Source organism: Salvelinus alpinus, chromosome 26, assembly GCF_045679555.1.
Source record: "Salvelinus alpinus chromosome 26, SLU_Salpinus.1, whole genome shotgun sequence".
In the NCBI taxonomy this organism is placed as follows: Eukaryota; Metazoa; Chordata; class Actinopteri; order Salmoniformes; family Salmonidae; genus Salvelinus; species Salvelinus alpinus.
In genome coordinates, this window is record NC_092111.1 from 3,419,534 (window position 1) to 3,437,797 (window position 18,264).

General features: G+C 45.0%; 1 protein-coding gene across 1 annotated transcript in view; it reads right to left on the bottom strand.

The window, feature by feature from the left end:
* LOC139554257 (oxysterol-binding protein-related protein 10-like) overlaps positions 1–18,264 on the bottom strand; it is a 129,784-nt gene that overhangs the window by 14,617 nt on the left and 96,903 nt on the right. The gene's annotated exons all lie outside the window — the stretch shown is intronic.

The following is an 18,264-nucleotide window of genomic DNA, read 5'->3' on the forward strand; positions in this document are numbered from 1 at the left end:
ATTGAGCATAAAGTGATCACTTGAAACCGGCGGCTTAGCCACGGGTAGGCCTGCAGTTTGATCTCAGGCCTACCCCAAGTAATTATTACTATTATTATTCAATATACTTTTTTTTGTATTTATTTTATTATACTTTAAAAAAAGAAATGCATGTGAGATTTATTTTCTATGGGCCATTTTAATATAATGTAACAAAGAAATAGTCTGCGACAATCAAGTTGGCCTCCAACTGTTGGTTAAAAATGGTTACCTGAACAACATCACGTGAATAAACTTTGTAGCGCAGAAGCTAGCAAGCTCTACCACGCTAGCTTACTGGAATGGACTCACCAGCTAAACTCATTTAGTAGTTCTAGCAATGGCAAACCAAATGTCGATCACTAGGTAAAAAAAAAAAAAAGAAGACATCTGGAGGAAAAAGAGTGTGTGCCAGAAAATAATTTGGATCAATCTACCGATAGCTTCCAGAATGAGACATTTAACAGGTGGCGCCAGGATAGAAACAAGCCCAATCACAACTGCCAATGCCACGTTGAGCCAGGCATGCTTGCCTACCCCACCGTTCTTGATGCTGCGGGCGGGGGTGAACCTGCAGTCGGTCGTTGATGAACCAGCCTGTCAACCAAAGCTAGCAAAGTTCCCTTCGAGTATAATAAATGGCAAATCCCGCTGCTTCTCTTCGAGGTGGTATGACCAGTTCGTGTGGATTGAGTATAGTAAAGCAAAAGATGCAATTTATTGTACGTTTTGTAGGCACTTTCCTGGGGCAAATGTCGAATTCAGATTTGTACGAGATGGATTTAATAACTGGAAACTCACAAGAAATGCTTGCTGCAAACACGAGAATAGAAAATGACATGCTAGTGCCCTTGCAAAACGTGAATCCTATAAGGTGACCCATGGGCCTAGAAGTCGTGGACTGAGTTGAACCAAATACATGGTGATGCAAACATGGATTTTATAGAAAGAAACCGTGCACATGTTAAAGTGGTTAGAGATATTGTTCTAATGCAGCAGGATATTCCACTCAGAAGGCATAGAGAAACCGAAGACGCAACCAACAAAGGTAACTTTTTTTAGAAATCTTCAATTTCATCTCAAAGTGTGACTCAGAAATACATAACCGGCTTAATGAGCTACCTCGCAATGTCAGCTTATGAGCACTGAAATTCAGAACGAGTTGCTAGAGTGTGCAGTGTCATTGTTACTGTGGAGGATAAAAGATGAACGTTCACTCTGCGCCTTCCACGTATTTTGCCACACTAGCAGATGAATACAAAGATCAATCTAAACGAGAACTTCTTGCTGTGTGCATCCGATACATTTAGGCTGGGATGATTAAAGAAACGAGCTGTTGGGTTTACGGAAACCGCTGATTTGTCTGCACAAGGAATTTCTCGGAAAATACTTGAAGTGTTGCAACCCCCTGGAGTTGGATCCCACTCTGTGCGTGGGTTTTTGTTTCGATGGCGCTTCAGTCATGTCGGGGAACAGAGGGGTACATGTCCTACTAAAGCAAACATTTAAGCAAGCGGTATATGTGCATTGCAACTCCCACCATTTTGAATTTGGTTCTGTGCACCGTGGCAAAAGTGTCGGGACATGTCAGTAGTTTGTTTGACACAGTAAACCAGCGACACACATGTATGAGTGGATCCCACAGACATGCTCGATTCATAGAAGTACAGAAAGAGTTGCATCCCGATAGACCGTGTATCGAGCTAGAAACATCCACGGATGTACGGTGGGTCTGTGAGTAAAGTGCTGTTACTGCTAACGTTAGATGTCATTTTAGACGTTCTTGCAGATTTTTCCAGAGGCTTGTGGACAAACCAAATTAGAAGCCGATGCCCTCTTACAACAAATCCAGAACAATACGTTTGTATTCCTGTTAAGTCACGTTTAGTAAATTGTTTGACACTGGTGATTTTGCTACGAAGCTCTACATTATCTGTGACGGACTGTCTTGGTTTAATTGAAATCCTCAAAAGCAGCTTTTCTACATTCAGGGATAACTCAGGGGAGACTTTGATAAAGTTCAAGCTAATTGAAGAGATTATGATTAATCGTGATATCAGTGGCGTGCCGTGGGCCTGGGGCCTAGGCCTTCAGTGAGGTACTACACAGTCCCACCCGAATTAATCCACCTCTTATTATCATCAATTATGCCATGGCTCTAGACACTATACATTTAGACAGAAACGCAGTATAACCAGGCGTTGCGTCACCTTGAAATTGACAAATTGAAATTTTTGGGTAAACAGTGTTTAACAGACAACTCAAGTTTGCAAAGCCAGTGTGGCTCCAAACACCAAATCGATCACTTGCAAATAATAGGCATTCCCAGCAGTACAGTTTGCAGTGCTTCTCGGAGCCTTTGAGCCATTGACAGCGCTCGTAGTTGAAACTTTGAAAGTGGCGAACGAACCCTTTTCCCGCCTGTGACAGGCTTTGTAGCGTCGGCGTCGGGCGACCTCTCCTTACAACGTCTAACTTTTCTTGAAAAGTTCGTCTTGAGAATGGCGTTATAATTATATCCTCGACGAAATCGATATCTTCTCCTCCTTCCGCCATTGTGGGTTCAAAAAACAGCTTAGTAGAGTTTCCTAGATCTGCATAGACCTGCCCATAGGACCTGCCTCTCAATATTGGTAATCCAATCAAAAGACGTGGACGCCCTAGGCCTGCTAGCTGGCTCCTGTGTAACACTGGAGCCAGCCAGCAGGCGTACAATAGCCAACTCTAAAGCTGATTGGTTGACACACAATTTTAATTTCCATTCACTTTAAGCTACAGGCGCCCGCACTGTTGATTCTGAAGGCCTGAGAGCAGATTTTAGACCCCTGGCAACACATGATGGCTGAATATGATTGGATAAAAGATCTAACATAAAGACCAGCCCTCCAAATCTCAACCTGGGGCTGGAAGCAGTGCAACCAAGAGGAAAGCTATGAAATGAAGAGTATAACTCTTACTCTGGGGAATAATTTAATACATATTTGTGGGAAAATATATTTAAAAAAAATATATATTCTGATGATGTTTAGGCCAGCAGAGAAGGCCTTGCAGGCCCTGACGGCCCACCACTGCGTGATATTAGTAATTGGGATGTGAGCGCATCACGGCAGCAAAAACTGCCTGTAAAATTGGCAGACAGTGTAGTCACAACTTCATTAGGGAAAACATCCAGCATTAAGAATGACAGGGACCTGAGGCAACATTGGAACAGTATTCTAGACAGACAGATTACTGGAGTTCAACTCAAGATTTCAAAAAGACACATATGGGATCATGCGTGCGGCAGCCTCCTTTTCCAAAGAATCCCAAACCTGCGGCCTTAAAGAGCAGCTGAAGATCACATGCGATCATTATATAATATAAATTGAGGATGCTGAATTCACTGTTTTTATTCAGCAGTTGAGTCGCAAAATGAACATGGGAAAGCTTGACTTTTCCGCCATAATGAGTGTACTTGACAGCTGCCCTGATGATACTTTCCCTAATATAAACTCTCTGTTAAGGATCATTGTCACACTTCCAATGACATAATGCAGTGTGGAGAGACTTTTCTCAACCACAACTAGGATACAAAAATAATCTTCGCACATCAATGACAAGCGCCCGGCTGAACCACTTCAGTTTGCGGTCTTTTGAGCGTGAATTGACAGATCCATTGGATTATGATGAAATCATCACCATATTCAACTCAAAGCCTCGCCGTCTGTGCCTTGTGATGTAGGTCACGCCTTATGATACGTCTACTAAAAGGTAAGGTACCTTTTTCTAGTATTACTGTCCGCCGTGGTATACATGGTAACATCAAATATAGGCTTGTTAGCCCATCGAGATTAAAGTGCGCCTGAAGATGAGTTTTATGTTGTTGGCAACTGGTCTAAAGTTACTGTCTTATTTTAATATGCTGGGATAGGTCATTATTTGTATATGTAACGAGGTTGCCGCAAGTACTATGCACTAGTATAAAACGATTGTGTTACGAAATAATATACGGTGCACATCGCAAAATAAACGTAATAAACAAGTAGAAAAAAATGCCTATCCTAATTTTTCGAGGCCTATCCCCACAAAAACAAATCTGGCTACGCCCCTGCTTGAAACAGGTTCAGAGTTATTTGGCAACTTTAGTTGTGAATGATACAAACCTTAGAATGTCGTAGAAATCAAAACGGATATGGGCTGCGTAGTGCGACTACAGGCTACTGATGATTTGATAAAGAAGCTAAAATAAAAGCCTGCGCTCTTTTCCTTGCCTCGGTTCTCTCGTCAAGTGATTTTCACCCATCAGACTATTCTCAATTTAATCTCGTCTTTACTAATATGTCAAATTTGTTTCAATGGGAAAAAGTAATGTCATCTCTATGCACTTGAATAGGGAATTGGAGGCCGCGAGCTCTCCCGCTGGCCGGTTTTGTAGGCTACTTCGGTCTTATAGCGGAGCATGTGTTTAATATGCGCAGCTGAGAAATAAAATTCAATAACACTTATTTCACTTCAATCATCAACCTCTGTTTGAGGAGCATGCTCTCGCTGCCCGACAGGTGATATTCCACCCAAACGCTGTATGCCATGGGTTCTCCAACCTTGTTCCTGCAGCTACCCAGTGCTTCATTTGGGAAACCAAATGAAATCTGTTCGGGAACATCGATAGTGACATGTTTCCGCATCGAAACACATTTCACTAAACTGTTGGCATCCCATCTGTGTGCTCGAGAAAGGAATAAAGGAGATGTATATATATATATATACGCACACAGTTGAAGTCGGAAGTTTACATACACTTAGGTTGGAGTCATTAAAACACGTTTTTCAACCACTCCAAATTGTTTACAGACAGATTATTTCACTTATAATTCACTATATCACAATTTCAGTCAATTGGAGGTGTACCTGTTGATGTATTTCAAGGCCTACCTTCAAACTTAAAATTGTAGACCTCCACAAGTCTGGTTCATCCTTGGGAGCAATTTCCAAACGCCTGAAGGTACCACGTTCATCTGTACAAACAACAGTACGCAAGTAGAAACCATGGGACCACACAGCCGTCATACCGCTCAGGAAGGAGACGCATTCTGTCTCCTATAGATGAACGTACGTTGGTGCGAAACGTGCAAATCAATCCCAGAACAACAGCAAAGGACCTTGTGAAATTGCTGGAGGAAACAGGTACAAAAGTATCTATATCCACAGTAAAACAGGTCCTATATTGACATAACCTGAAAGGCCGCTCAGCAAGGAAGAAGCCACTGCTCCAAAACCGGCATTAAAAAAGCCAGACTACGGTTTGCAACTGCACATGGGGACAAAGATCGTACTTTTTGGAGAAATGTCCTCTGGTCTGATGAAACAAATTAGAACTGTTTGGTCATAATGACCATCGTTATGTTTGGAGGAGAAAGGGGGATGCTTGCAAGACGAAGAACCCCATCCCAACCGTGAAGCACGGGGGTGGCAGCATCATGTTGTGGGGGTGCTTTGCTGCAGCAGGGACTGGTGCACTTCACAAAATAGATGGCATCATGAGGGAGGAATATTACGTGGATATATTGAAGCAACATCTGAAGACATCAGTCAGGAAGTTAAAGCTTGGTCGCAAATGGTTCTTCTAAATGGACAATGAAACCAAGCATACTTCCAAAGTTGTGACAAAATGGCTTAAGGACAACAAAGTCAAGGTATTGGAGTGGCCATCACAAAGCCCTGACCTCAATCCTATCCTAAAATATGTGGGCAGAACTGAGAAAGCGTGTGCGAGCAAGGAGGCCTACAAACCTGACTCAGTTACACCAGCTCTGTCAGGAAGAATGGGCCAAAATTCACCCAACTTATTGTGGGAAGCTTGTGGAAGGCTACCCAAAACATTTGACCCAAGTTAAACAATTTAAAGGCAATGCTACCAAATACTAATTGAGTGTAAACTTCTGACCCACTGGGAATGTGATGAAAGAAATAAAAGCTGAAATAAATCACTCTACTATTATTCTGACATTTCACATTCTTAAAATAAAGTGGTGATCCTAACTGACCTAAGACAGGGAATTTGTACTAGGATTAAATGTCAGGAATTGTGAAAAACTGAGTTTAAATGTATTTGGCTAAGGTGTATGTAAACTTCCGACTTCAACTGTAGGTCTATGGGCTAGGCTACATGAGGTGTGCAACTAGGATTTGAAAATGTCGCTAAAAAAAGGCAAGCTGTTTCTTTGCTTACTGCACAAGCTGGGCATAATTCACAAGTGATAAACTAATATTGTCACACATCAGACTATTCTTAATTTAGTGTTGTCTTTACATATAATATATGGGTGAAATTAGTTATGATTTAGAATGGACCATTATCATGCACCCGTTTCAATACAGGGTCATGGGAAACAAAATACATGTTGTCTGCGCACTTAAACAGCAAATGGAGGACGTTTTGTCCGTGGTTCATTTTCATGACAGCCAGGTAGGCTATACTCCTGTTGTAAAGATAAACAATGTGCTTAATATTAGGAAAGTTGAGAAATAAATATAGTAGGCCCAGTCTATAGAAAGGTGATGGGATCCTCCTCTTTAGTAGAGGCCATCACTCTGTTTTCTCCCTCAATTTCATAGCCTAAAGAAATGTTGCGCAACATGAGCTCATGGGCTCTCATGAAGTGTTTGATTAGATTTTAAGAGTGATTAGAGGGACAATAGAGTGCTGAGTACCAGGCGGTTTGGTAGGCTACTAATGACTTTCAGCAGCATCAGAGCTTGGAGAAGCCTAATTACAGCGACTTAAAGGTCAAGTGGAATCAGGCTGCCTTCATGACTGGTGACCGCAGGTGTGACGGTAATACAGTCACCCTAACAGTCCTACTCCTGACCTCAATGGGACTTCCTGGATAAACAAAATATTCAAAAACTATTGTACCTACATGGACGTCATAACATCTATCACTGAAGGGTGTTATGCCTGAGTCTGGAGAACTCAAATGATCAGTGTCCATTTTCTTATAGCGATCCCCTCCTTATTGTGACAACGTTGGACACATCCGCAACTAGAAGAGGACACCATTTTTTTTGCTTTGCTTTTGCATCGTCTTATTTTCATTGCAAATCCAAGCACTACACAAAGTCACATTCATTATTCAGAGAGTAGATACGGACCCATAAGAGCAGAGCCAATAGGACAGAAGGACCCATTAAAATAGGAATATGTTATTACCAGGCAGGGAACGCAACCAATTCCATTGTTCCATGCTCTGGTTTACGTTTCCTTCCCTGTAGTGATGGTTCAGCAACACGCAAGGTGGGTCGAGGTATGCCTCGGAGAATTTCCCTGAGAGTGCACTCCCTCATCGCTCCCAACAGCTTAGTGCCTACAGCGCTGCCCGGACTCACAATGCCTTGACAAGGCTTTGATATAGTTGATACGTTGCAGTGAACGTGGACAGGGGTTGTGTCCTCCGTTAAAAAGTTAAAAAGAAGAGCCCTAGTGCCTTTGATATCTCCCGCAGTAACTCAGGGAAGAAAAAAAAGAGCCCATTGTGTAATGCAAGAAAGTGCTCCAGTGGGCAACAAAAAAAACTGTCTTCTCCTCCTTCTCCCTCTTTTTCTTTCCTTCTCTAACAATGTACAGTATGCGTATGCATCGGACATGTGACAGACTGAAACCTAACGTCACCAAAAATGTCACCGAACGTGGAACAGAATACGGTTGTTAGTAGCAGTAAATTGCAGCCTGTAATGCATCATACAAACAGGACGAACCATTACTTGGTAAATGCATACATGACCTAACTCGGATATCAGGAGCTTAATCTACTTGTGTCGAGAATAGAGAACAGAGTTACTCCTAGAGTGACGTGTAACGGAGTGAGAAAAGAAACCGACCGAGGGAAGAAAGAGAAACATCTCCAGGAGGAATCTGCCTCTCTGTCACCTGAATATTTCATTCCATGCCACCAGCCGAGCTCCACATCTCACACACAGTCCCAGGAGCTAGCAGGCTCCAGAAGCAGGGGGATATAAATAGCTAGAAAAAAGGAGAAGGGAGGTCCGTTGTGATTCCAACACACAAATTAAAAATGCCTTTTTACAAATGACAGGATATTGCTGTAAGAGGTCAGCTCAGGTCTGCACCTCTATCCCTTTGAGTTATGCAAGCAGGTCTACTCTCATCAACACTGTAGACATGACGCTAACAAGGAACATACGCTGGGAGAGAAGATAAACAATGTCATCTACATGTCTACTTTAATTCTCCTCTGCTATTGTACAACAGAAGCAGCCAAAGCATTCAGCTATATATGCATACATTGTTGACCGCCAATACCACTTGACTACCAAAAATCACCAAATTGGTCACTTGTTTTCATGGAATTGGAGGTTTTAGACATATGATTGGGGTTGGCACAAAGTTTTTCGGGTTTCTGCCTTCACTGTTTACAGGGTCTGACAGGTAGTTACTCGTTAGAATGGACCATATTCTAGGTCATCTGGTTAGAGAAGACAGAATACACATCAACTAGCTTCGATTTTTATCAGCGCAACAAAACCTTTTGCGGTCAAATGGAAGCAGAGTAGACACCCCATTGGCCAATAGAACAGAGACAGACAAACCAATGTACAGTATGTCAGGATAATGGATTGTCATAATCCATTTGAATGACGACACTTAAAGGAAACACACTGAGCATTACTCGTCATTCTAGGCGGCAGGTATCCGGGCGGGTAAGAGCGTTGGGCAGTAACCGAAAGGTTGCTGGATCGAATCCCCGAGCTGACGAGGTAAAAATCTGTCGTTCTGCCCCTGAGCAAGGCAGTTAACCCGCTGTTTCCCGGGCGCCGATGACGTGGATGTCGATTAAGGCAGCCCCCCCGCACCTCTCTGATTCAGAGGGGTTGGGATAAATGAGGAAGACACATTTCAGTTGAATGCATTCGGTTATACAACTGACTAGGTCTCCCCTTTTCCCTTCCCCTATAAAACATTAGAACAGCTTCCAAGGTGCTGCAAAATGTACAAAGCACAGCGTTTACTCCTCTTGCTGCAACTTTCCTATTTTTTACCTCAAAACACATCCATCACACACAGAGTCTACCTTTAAACACCCTCACTTACGTTGCATGGTTCAGAAGATACAGGCTTGCTCTCAGCACAGCTGGATCTCATCTCCAGTAGGCTTTTGTGTGTGTGTGTGTGAAAGAGACACCGATTAGACGCGCACAGATCTACCCCCACCAGGTGTCCACAAAGTCCTGGAGCAGAGTTTCTACCCACCACGTCACCGTTGCAGAGAGAGTACTACAAATAGAAAGAAAAAAAAAATTATACCTTTGGAGCGATATTCAGTTAAAGCTCCTTCAGCTTCCTTTCCTGACGACTTGTTGTGCAGAGGCAGAGTTGTCCTGCTGAAGATGAGACATGCGCTGTGGTGTTGGTAAGAACCCAGTCTAGTGCGTGACTAAGAGAGAGAGAGAGGAGTTCAAGTAAAGTGCTCTCTCTCGCTCTCCTCCCTACCTCTCCCCTACTCCCCCTCTCCTGGCTTTCACATGATACATGATGGTGTGTTTGATCTGCACCATCTCTATTGCTCTTTCTCCCTTTCCCTCTCTCCAGGCATCGGGGGAGTGTGTGGGCGGAGAGCTGGGATAGGGGGAAAGTTTGCTCATGCTCTCACTTCAAAAACTCTTTCTTTCCCTTGACTTGAGCAGACTAACCTTTCAGGCCCGTTCAACACCCACCTCCGTCCGTCTCATCCTCCCACCAAATGCCACGACGTCCCCCGATCGCTGGTCCCATCCCTCGCCCGTTGGAGGTGAAGAGGGCCAACGTCACACTTCTACACTGACCTTTTGATATAATGGAAGTGCCCTTGTTTCACCTTTTCAGCACATAACTAGCCCAGATGATTTTTTTCTGCTCTGTTCCCCTTGGTTTCACATGCTGACAAATGAGATCCTTGGAAACACAGTGAGATGTCAACTTTGTTGTGGTAAATAAAATTAAAATTAAAATGCTGTTCAGTCAGCCGGGAAAAAAAACTTCTCCATTAGTCCTGAGCGAGTTCTTTTTGTTGTCTCGGGAATTGCTCACTTAAACAGCTGCTCCAGTTTCAACAAATTCCAAACAGAGAACGGATCAGCCTCGGAGCACACGACAGACACTGAAAACATACAGCAGAAACGTACAATCTGTTTGGATACCGACAGATGAAACGGAAGCGGTGTGAATTCACACCGTGGCATGTTGATCAGCACAGAGGGAAAAGAGCCGCGCCGTCTGCCTCGCCAACACTGAGAAATATCCATAGACAAGGATCCTGGATCAGATGTGAGCTGCTCATTGACCATATTTATAAAGCGTCTCAGAGTATTAGTGCTGATCCACTACCCCCTTGTCCATGTAATCTTATAAATGTTCTTTTTAAAAAGGCAAAGCTGATCCTAGATCAGCACTTCTGCTCTGAGATGCTATATAAATACGGGCCCTGAAACTATGTCACTCCTGAGCATATAATGTAGGTAAAAACAATGAGACATTTACTTGGATGGGCTCAAACAATTGATGACTATTAGACCCCATATTGTTTACCTATTGTACTGTAGCTGTCTATACTGTCAAACTGTCCAATAAGCCATTTTTATGTAAGGAGCCATCGACGTCTTCCAATGGAGAGGTCATGTCAGGACATACGGTCTACTTGTTTAACTTTAAAAAATAAAAAACAGATAGCATTAGCAGTTACACTTCTCCCCAAGGTACCAGGAAGGAATTGCAACAACAACAAAAAACAGAGACAAAATCGAAGACAAAGAAAAGCACAGATGAGCCCTCGAGGTTGATGTAAAAAAAATAATCAAAAATAACCTGAGAAAAGCATCCGGACAGAGCGTGAAGGCGCGCACATCTCTCTCATCATTTACATTTACATTTAAGTCATTTAGCAGACGCTCTTATCCAGAGCGACTTACAAATTGGTGCATTCACCTTATGATATCCAGTGGAACAACCACTTTACAATAGTGCATCTAACTCTTTTAAGGGGGGGGGGGGTTAGAAGGATTACTTTATCCTATCCTAGGTATTCCTTAAAGAGGTGGGGTTTCAGGTGTCTCCGGAAGGTGGTGATTGACTCCGCTGACCTGGCGTCGTGAGGGAGTTTGTTCCACCATTGGGGTGCCAGAGCAGCGAACAGTTTTGACTGGGCTGAGCGGGAACTGTACTTCCTCAGAGGTAGGGAGGCGAGCAGGCCAGAGGTGGATGAACGCAGTGCCCTTGTTTGGGTGTAGGGCCTGATCAGAGCCTGAAGGTACGGAGGTGCCGTTCCCCTCACAGCTCCGTAGGCAAGCACCATGGTCTTGTAGCGGATGCGAGCTTCAACTGGAAGCCAGTGGAGAGAGCGGAGGAGCGGGGTGACGTGAGAGAACTTGGGAAAGTTGAACACCAGACGGGCTGCGGCGTTCTGGATGAGTTGTAGGGGTTTAATGGCACAGGCAGGGAGCCCAGCCAACAGCGAGTTGCAGTAATCCAGACGGGAGATGACAAGTGCCTGGATTAGGACCTGCGCCGCTTCCTGCGTGAGGCAGGGTCGTACTCTGCGAATGTTGTAGAGCATGAACCTACAGGAACGGGTCACCGCCTTGATGTTAGTTGAGAACGACAGGGTGTTGTCCAGGATCACGCCAAGGTTCTTAGCACTCTGGGAGGAGGACACAATGGAGTTGTCAACCGTGATGGCGAGATCATGGAACGGGCAGTCCTTCCCCGGGAGGAAGAGCAGCTCCGTCTTGCCGAGGTTCAGCTTGAGGTGGTGATCCGTCATCCACACTGATATGTCTGCCAGACATGCAGAGATGCGATTCACCACCTGGTTATCAGAGGGGGGAAAGGAGAAGATTAATTGTGTGTCGTCTGCATAGCAATGATAGGAGAGACCATGTGAGGATATGACAGAGCCAAGTGACTTGGTGTATAGCGAGAATAGGAGAGGGCCTAGAACAGAGCCCTGGGGGACACCAGTGGTGAGAGCACGTGGTGCGGAGACAGATTCTCGCCACGCCACCTGGTAGGAGCGACCTGTCAGGTAGGACGCAATCCAAGCGTGGGCCGCGCCGGAGATGCCCAGCTCGGAGAGGGTGGAGAGGAGGATCTGATGGTTCACAGTATCAAAGGCAGCCGATAGGTCTAGAAGGATGAGAGCAGAGGAGAGAGAGTTAGCTTTAGCAGTGCGGAGCGCCTCCGTGACACAGAGAAGAGCAGTCTCAGTTGAATGACTAGTCTTGAAACCTGACTGATTTGGATCAAGAAGGTCATTCTGAGAGAGATAGCAGGAGAGCTGGCCAAGGACGGCACGTTCAAGAGTTTTGGAGAGAAAAGAAAGAAGGGATACTGGTCTGTAGTTGTTGACATCGGAGGGATCGAGTGTAGGTTTTTTCAGAAGGGGTGCAACTCACGCTCTCTTGAAGACGGAAGGGACGTAGCCAGCGGTCAAGGATGAGTTGATGAGCGAGGTGAGGTAAGGGAGAAGGTCTCCGGAAATGGTCTGGAGAAGAGAGGAGGGGATAGGGTCAAGCGGGCAGGTTGTTGGGCGGCCGGCCATCACAAGACGCGAGATTTCATCTGGAGAGAGAGGGGAGAAAGAGGTCAAAGCACAGGGTAGGGCAGTGTGAGCAGAACCAGCGGTGTCGTTTGACTTAGCAAACGAGGATCGGATGTCGTCGACCTTCTTTTCAAAATGGTTGACGAAGTCATCAGCAGAGAGGGAGGAGGGGGGAGGAGGATTCAGGAGGGAGGAGAAGGTGGCAAAGAGCTTCCTAGGGTTAGAGGCAGATGCTTGGAATTTAGAGTGGTAGAAATTGGCTTTAGCAGCAGAGACAGAAGAGGAGAATGTAGAGAGGAGGGAGTGAAAGGATGCCAGGTCCGCAGGGAGGCGAGTTTTCCTCCATTTCCGCTCGGCTGCCCGGAGCCCTGTTCTGTGAGCTCGCAATGAGTCGTCGAGCCACGGAGCAGGAGGGGAGGACCGAGCCGGCCTGGAGGATAGGGGACATAGAGAGTCAAAGGATGCAGAAAGGGAGGAGAGGAGGGTTGAGGAGGCAGAATCAGGAGATAGGTTGGAGAAGGTTTGAGCAGAGGGAAGAGATGATAGGATGGAAGAGGAGAGAGTAGCGGGGGAGAGAGAGCGAAGGTTGGGACGGCGCGATACCATCCGAGTAGGGGCAGTGTGGGAAGTGTTGGATGAGAGCGAGAGGGAAAAGGATACAAGGTAGTGGTCGGAGACTTGGAGGGGAGTTGCAATGAGATTAGTGGAAGAACAGCATCTAGTAAAGATGAGGTCAAGCGTATTGCCTGCCTTGTGAGTAGGGGGGGAAGGTGAGAGGGTGAGGTCAAAAGAGGAGAGGAGTGGAAAGAAGGAGGCAGAGAGGAATGAGTCAAAGGTAGACGTGGGGAGGTTAAAGTCACCCAGAACTGTGAGAGGTGAGCCATCCTCAGGAAAGGAACTTATCAGGGCGTCAAGCTCATTGATGAACTCTCCAAGGGAACCTGGAGGGCGATAAATGATAAGGATGTTAAGCTTGAAAGGGCTGGTAACTGTGACAGCATGGAATTCAAAGGAGGCGATAGACAGATGAGTCAGGGGAGAAAGAGAGAATGTCCACTTGGGAGAGATGAGGATCCCAGTGCCACCACCCCGCTGACCAGAAGCTCTCGGGGTGTGCGAGAACACGTGGGCAGACGAGGAGAGAGCAGTAGGAGTAGCAGTGTTATCAGTGGTAATCCATGTTTCCGTCAGTGCCAAGAAGTCGAGGGACTGGAGGGAAGCATAGGCTGAGATGAACTCTGCCTTGTTGGCCGCAGATCGGCAGTTCCAGAGGCTGCCTGAGACCTGGAACTCCACGTGGGTCGTGCGCGCTGGGACCACCAGGTTAGAGTAGCAGCGGCCACGCGGTGTGAAGCGTTTGTATGGTCTGTGCAGAGAGGAGAGAACAGGGATAGACAGACACATAGTTGACAGGCTACAGAAGAGGCTACGCTAATGCAAAGGAGATTGGAATGACAAGTGGACTACACGTCTCGAATGTTCAGAAAGTTAAGCTTACGTTGCAAAAAATCTTATTGACTAAAATGATATAGTACTGCTGGCTGGTGAAATAGGCTAGCTAGCAGTGGCTGCGTTGTTGACTTTGTTTGAAAGTGTAACTGGCTAGGTAACCTCTAACTGGCTAGGTAACCTCGACAATTACTCTAGACAACACAATTATCTTGGATACAAAGACGGCTATGTAGCCAGCTAAGATCAAACAAATCAAACTGTTGTACTGTAATGAAATGAAATGTAATACTACCTGTGGAGCAAAGCGGAATGCAACTACTCGCTCCAACCCGGAAGTGCGTATCGTAGAGGGAGAGGCAATAGAAGTGTTGTTTCATCCCATCTGGTCCCATCTTCTCCCCAAAATTACAGTACCCCCACACATCTGCCATTACTCACACCCTTGCTCCTGTCTGCCTCCCAACCCTGCACGAATGTTGAAATGAAAGAAAAAAAAATGTTTTTACCATTGACCATTTTTAAGCGGCCTTGTTGGTCAGTGTGTCAGGCCAAATGCAACGTCTAGAAATACCAACACGCTTGCCACTCTTCTTCGTCCCAAGAGCTTTCTTTCCAAGCTGCTGCTTTCCCCGTCTCATCCCTCTCCCTACTAGCAATGCCTGCTAACCTCCAGAGGCGGCAGCCACGTCAAGACCACGGGTCTCCGCTGCAACCTCAAACAGCACAGGCTGCTACACCAACCGAAACAGGCCGAGGGTCAACATGCATACAGAACAGCCAAGAACAAACGCACAGGGACATGTTACTTGGACAAATGAACGCGTTTGAAACTTAGACCATATGTGCATCTAAATCCACCGATCCAACGCCAAGACTAGACTGAGATCTACAAGGATTACAGATGCATTGACTGGATCAGATCTCCTAAATATGTTCCTGCAGAAATGAGGCAAGTAAAAGCTGGGAGCAGAGCCTGGCTTCTTCACTTATAAATGATCATGGGGAGTTTCATCAGCGAGGCATTTAAGGAGAGGAGCGTTGCTCATGCACACATATACTTGTTGAACTGCACAATACATAAATACATACATACATACGAGAGAGACACAGAGACAGAGCGAGATCAAAGATATTGCACTGGAGATCAAAGATATTACACTGGAGATCAAAGATATTACACTGGACTGAATCCCATGTTCTTACAGCGCATCGTTAGTTTCTCCCAACGTCACGACTCTAATTAATGTGGCCGATGGTTTGAGATAAATGGTTTTAGACTCGATTCCCTCATCAATACGTTGTTTTTCATACAGTATCCTTATGTGCTGCTCTGTGTGGCTCCCATTGGAATCAAACGGCTCATCGTGACGAATACGGCGACAGAGTTTAAGGACCCTGGACATCTCATGGCAGCTGAACTGACAATGAGTCAATTATTTCCATTTCGCTCACAGCTCTATGTTCGGTCTCAGACAAGCCAACATTTATGTCAAGGTTAGTTTCACATTTTGATATTTCCAAAGTCTTAGTTGCTCTGACGTAAAAACCTGAGTAAAGCCACACAAGAGAGATTCATTAAAGTATAACGATGGCATTTCACACCACACACTTGTATCATGTATGTGTGAAACAGGACAACAATAAGCCCCCCCATTTTTGAACAACAACTCAATCCCGTAGCTAGAGGATTAGCATAGAAACATCTCCCCCTCAACCCCTTTGAAAACACAGGGCTGTCAAAACAAAACACAGAACCAAATCTTTAATGACTTTCTCTCAGAAGACAGACAAAACAGAGAGAACTCGAAATTGAGACTCCGACAAAAGTGGGTTTTGAGACCTCTGAAGTCTCAGAGCCGTCTCAGCCAAAGTAATGAGCATTCCAAACACAGAGAGGGACATGTTGTCAGAGCTTTGAAGTAAGACTGAAATGAGACAACTTTGAGGAAGTGTTTATATGCTGAACAAAAATATAAAATGAAACATGTAAAGTTTTGGTCCCATTTTCATGAGCTGAAGAAAAAAAAGATCCCAGAAATGTTCCATACACACACATTTGTTTACATCCCTGTTAGTGAGCATTTCTCCTTTGCCAATATAATCCATCCACCTAACAGGTGTGGCATATCAAGAAGCTGATTAAACAGCATGATCATTACACAGGTGCACCTTGTTCTGGGGACAATAAAAGGCCACAAAAATGTGCAGTTTTGTCACACAACACGTCTCAAGTTTTGAGGGAGCGTGCAATTGGCATGCTGACTGCAGGAATGTCCAACGGTGCTGTTACCAGAGATTTGAATGTTAATTTCTCTACCATAAGCTGCCTCCGTCGTTTTTATAGAATTTGGCATTACATCCAAATGGCCTCACAATCACGCCAGCCCCTCCACATCCGGCTTCATCACCTGCTCTGAGGAGGTGGAAAGGGGGTGCTGAGGATTATTTCTCTCAGAAATGAAAACTGATTAAGGCTCTGTTATTTTCACTCCCTTAATGATGGTATTTACGGTGTACACAAAACATTAGGAACACCTGCTCTTTCCATGACAGACTGACTAGGTGAATTCGCTTTTGACACCTTGTAAAGTCCATACTCTGAGGGCAAAAAGGGGTGCAATTCAATATTGGGTAGGTTGTGCCTAATTTTTTGTACCCTCTGTGTACGGTGGTATCCGTCATAGGATGCCCCCTTTCCAACAAGTCAGTTTGTCAAATTTCTGCCCTGCTAAAGCTGCCACGGTCAACTGTAAGTGCTGTTATTGTGAAGTGGAAACGTCTAGGAGCAACAACGGCTCAGCCGCGAAGTGGTAGGCCACACAAGCGCACAGAATGGTACCGCCGAGTGCTGAAGCGCGTAGCGTCTGTCCTCGGTTGCCATACTCACGACCGAGTTCCAAACTGCCTCTGGGAGCAACGTCAGCACAATAACTGTTCGTCGGGAGCGTCATGAAATGGGTTTCCATGGCCAAGCAGCTGCACACAAGCCTAAGCTCATCATACGCAATGCCAAGTTTCGGCTGGAGTGGCGTAAAGCTCGCCCCCATTGGTCTCTGGAGCAGTGGTTTGCGATGTCTGGAGTGAAGAATCACTCGTCACCATTTGGCAGTCCGACGGACGATTCTGGGTTTGGCGGATGCCAGGAGAACGCTACCTGCCCCAATGCATAGTCTGGGGCTGTTTTTCACAAAGCGAGGTCCATACAGATATTGTTTGTCGAGATTGGTGTGGAAGAACTTGACTGGTCTGCACAGATCCCGGACCTCAACCCTATCAAACACCTTTGGGATGAATTGGAACGCTGACTGTGAGCCAGGCCTAATCACCAACATCAGTGTCTGACCTCACTAATGCTCTTGTGGCTGAATGAAAACAAGTCCCCGCAGCAATGTTCCAACATCTAGTAACAAGCCTTCCCAGAAGAGAGGAGGCTGTTATAGCAGCAAAGGGGGGACCAACTCCGTATTAATACCCATGAGTTTGGAATGAGATGTTCGACGAGCAGGTGTCCACATACTATTGGTCATGTCATGTCTGACATCACACATGTTTGCACTTGGCAGTATCCATTCATTCACATCACTATCTTCTGCTACCCTCTACTGGAGAGAGGAATGACCACTGAATGTATTGAAAGTGTGTACAGTATAGGTCCAAGTGCAATGTGTGAGGGAAGTGTGGGTTGGTGAATTGGACTGTAATTGGACTGTCAATGCAAGTGAAAAAAGTCAATGTATGCCTCAATGTATTCAGTAAAAAAAAGTATATCTTATACCCTGTGGGTTGAAAGTCAATAAATGGGAAGATCACCCAAAATCACTTCTGGTCCCTTTATAGCACTTGCCTGGATATTTGTCAGTACCCCAGACAGTTTTTAGGTCCATTGCTTGACTATTTCGACATCTGTATTTTTATATCAAAATGCTACATTTCAGAAATTACCTAAAATGCATTAAAAATGATGTGTATTTATCGTTACATTAACAACAAAGTGTCTCGGCATTGAATTGAAAAATAAGTGTTTTTTAATGTAAAAAGTATTAGACCTACTTAGTGCTTACATACATACACTCAGGTTGGAGTCATTAACTTGTTTTTCAACCAACTCCACAAAATTCTTGTTAACAAACTATAGTTTTGGCAAGTCGGTTAGGACATCTACTTTGTGCATGACACAAGTCATTTTTACAACAATTGTTTACAGACAGATTATTTCACTTATAAT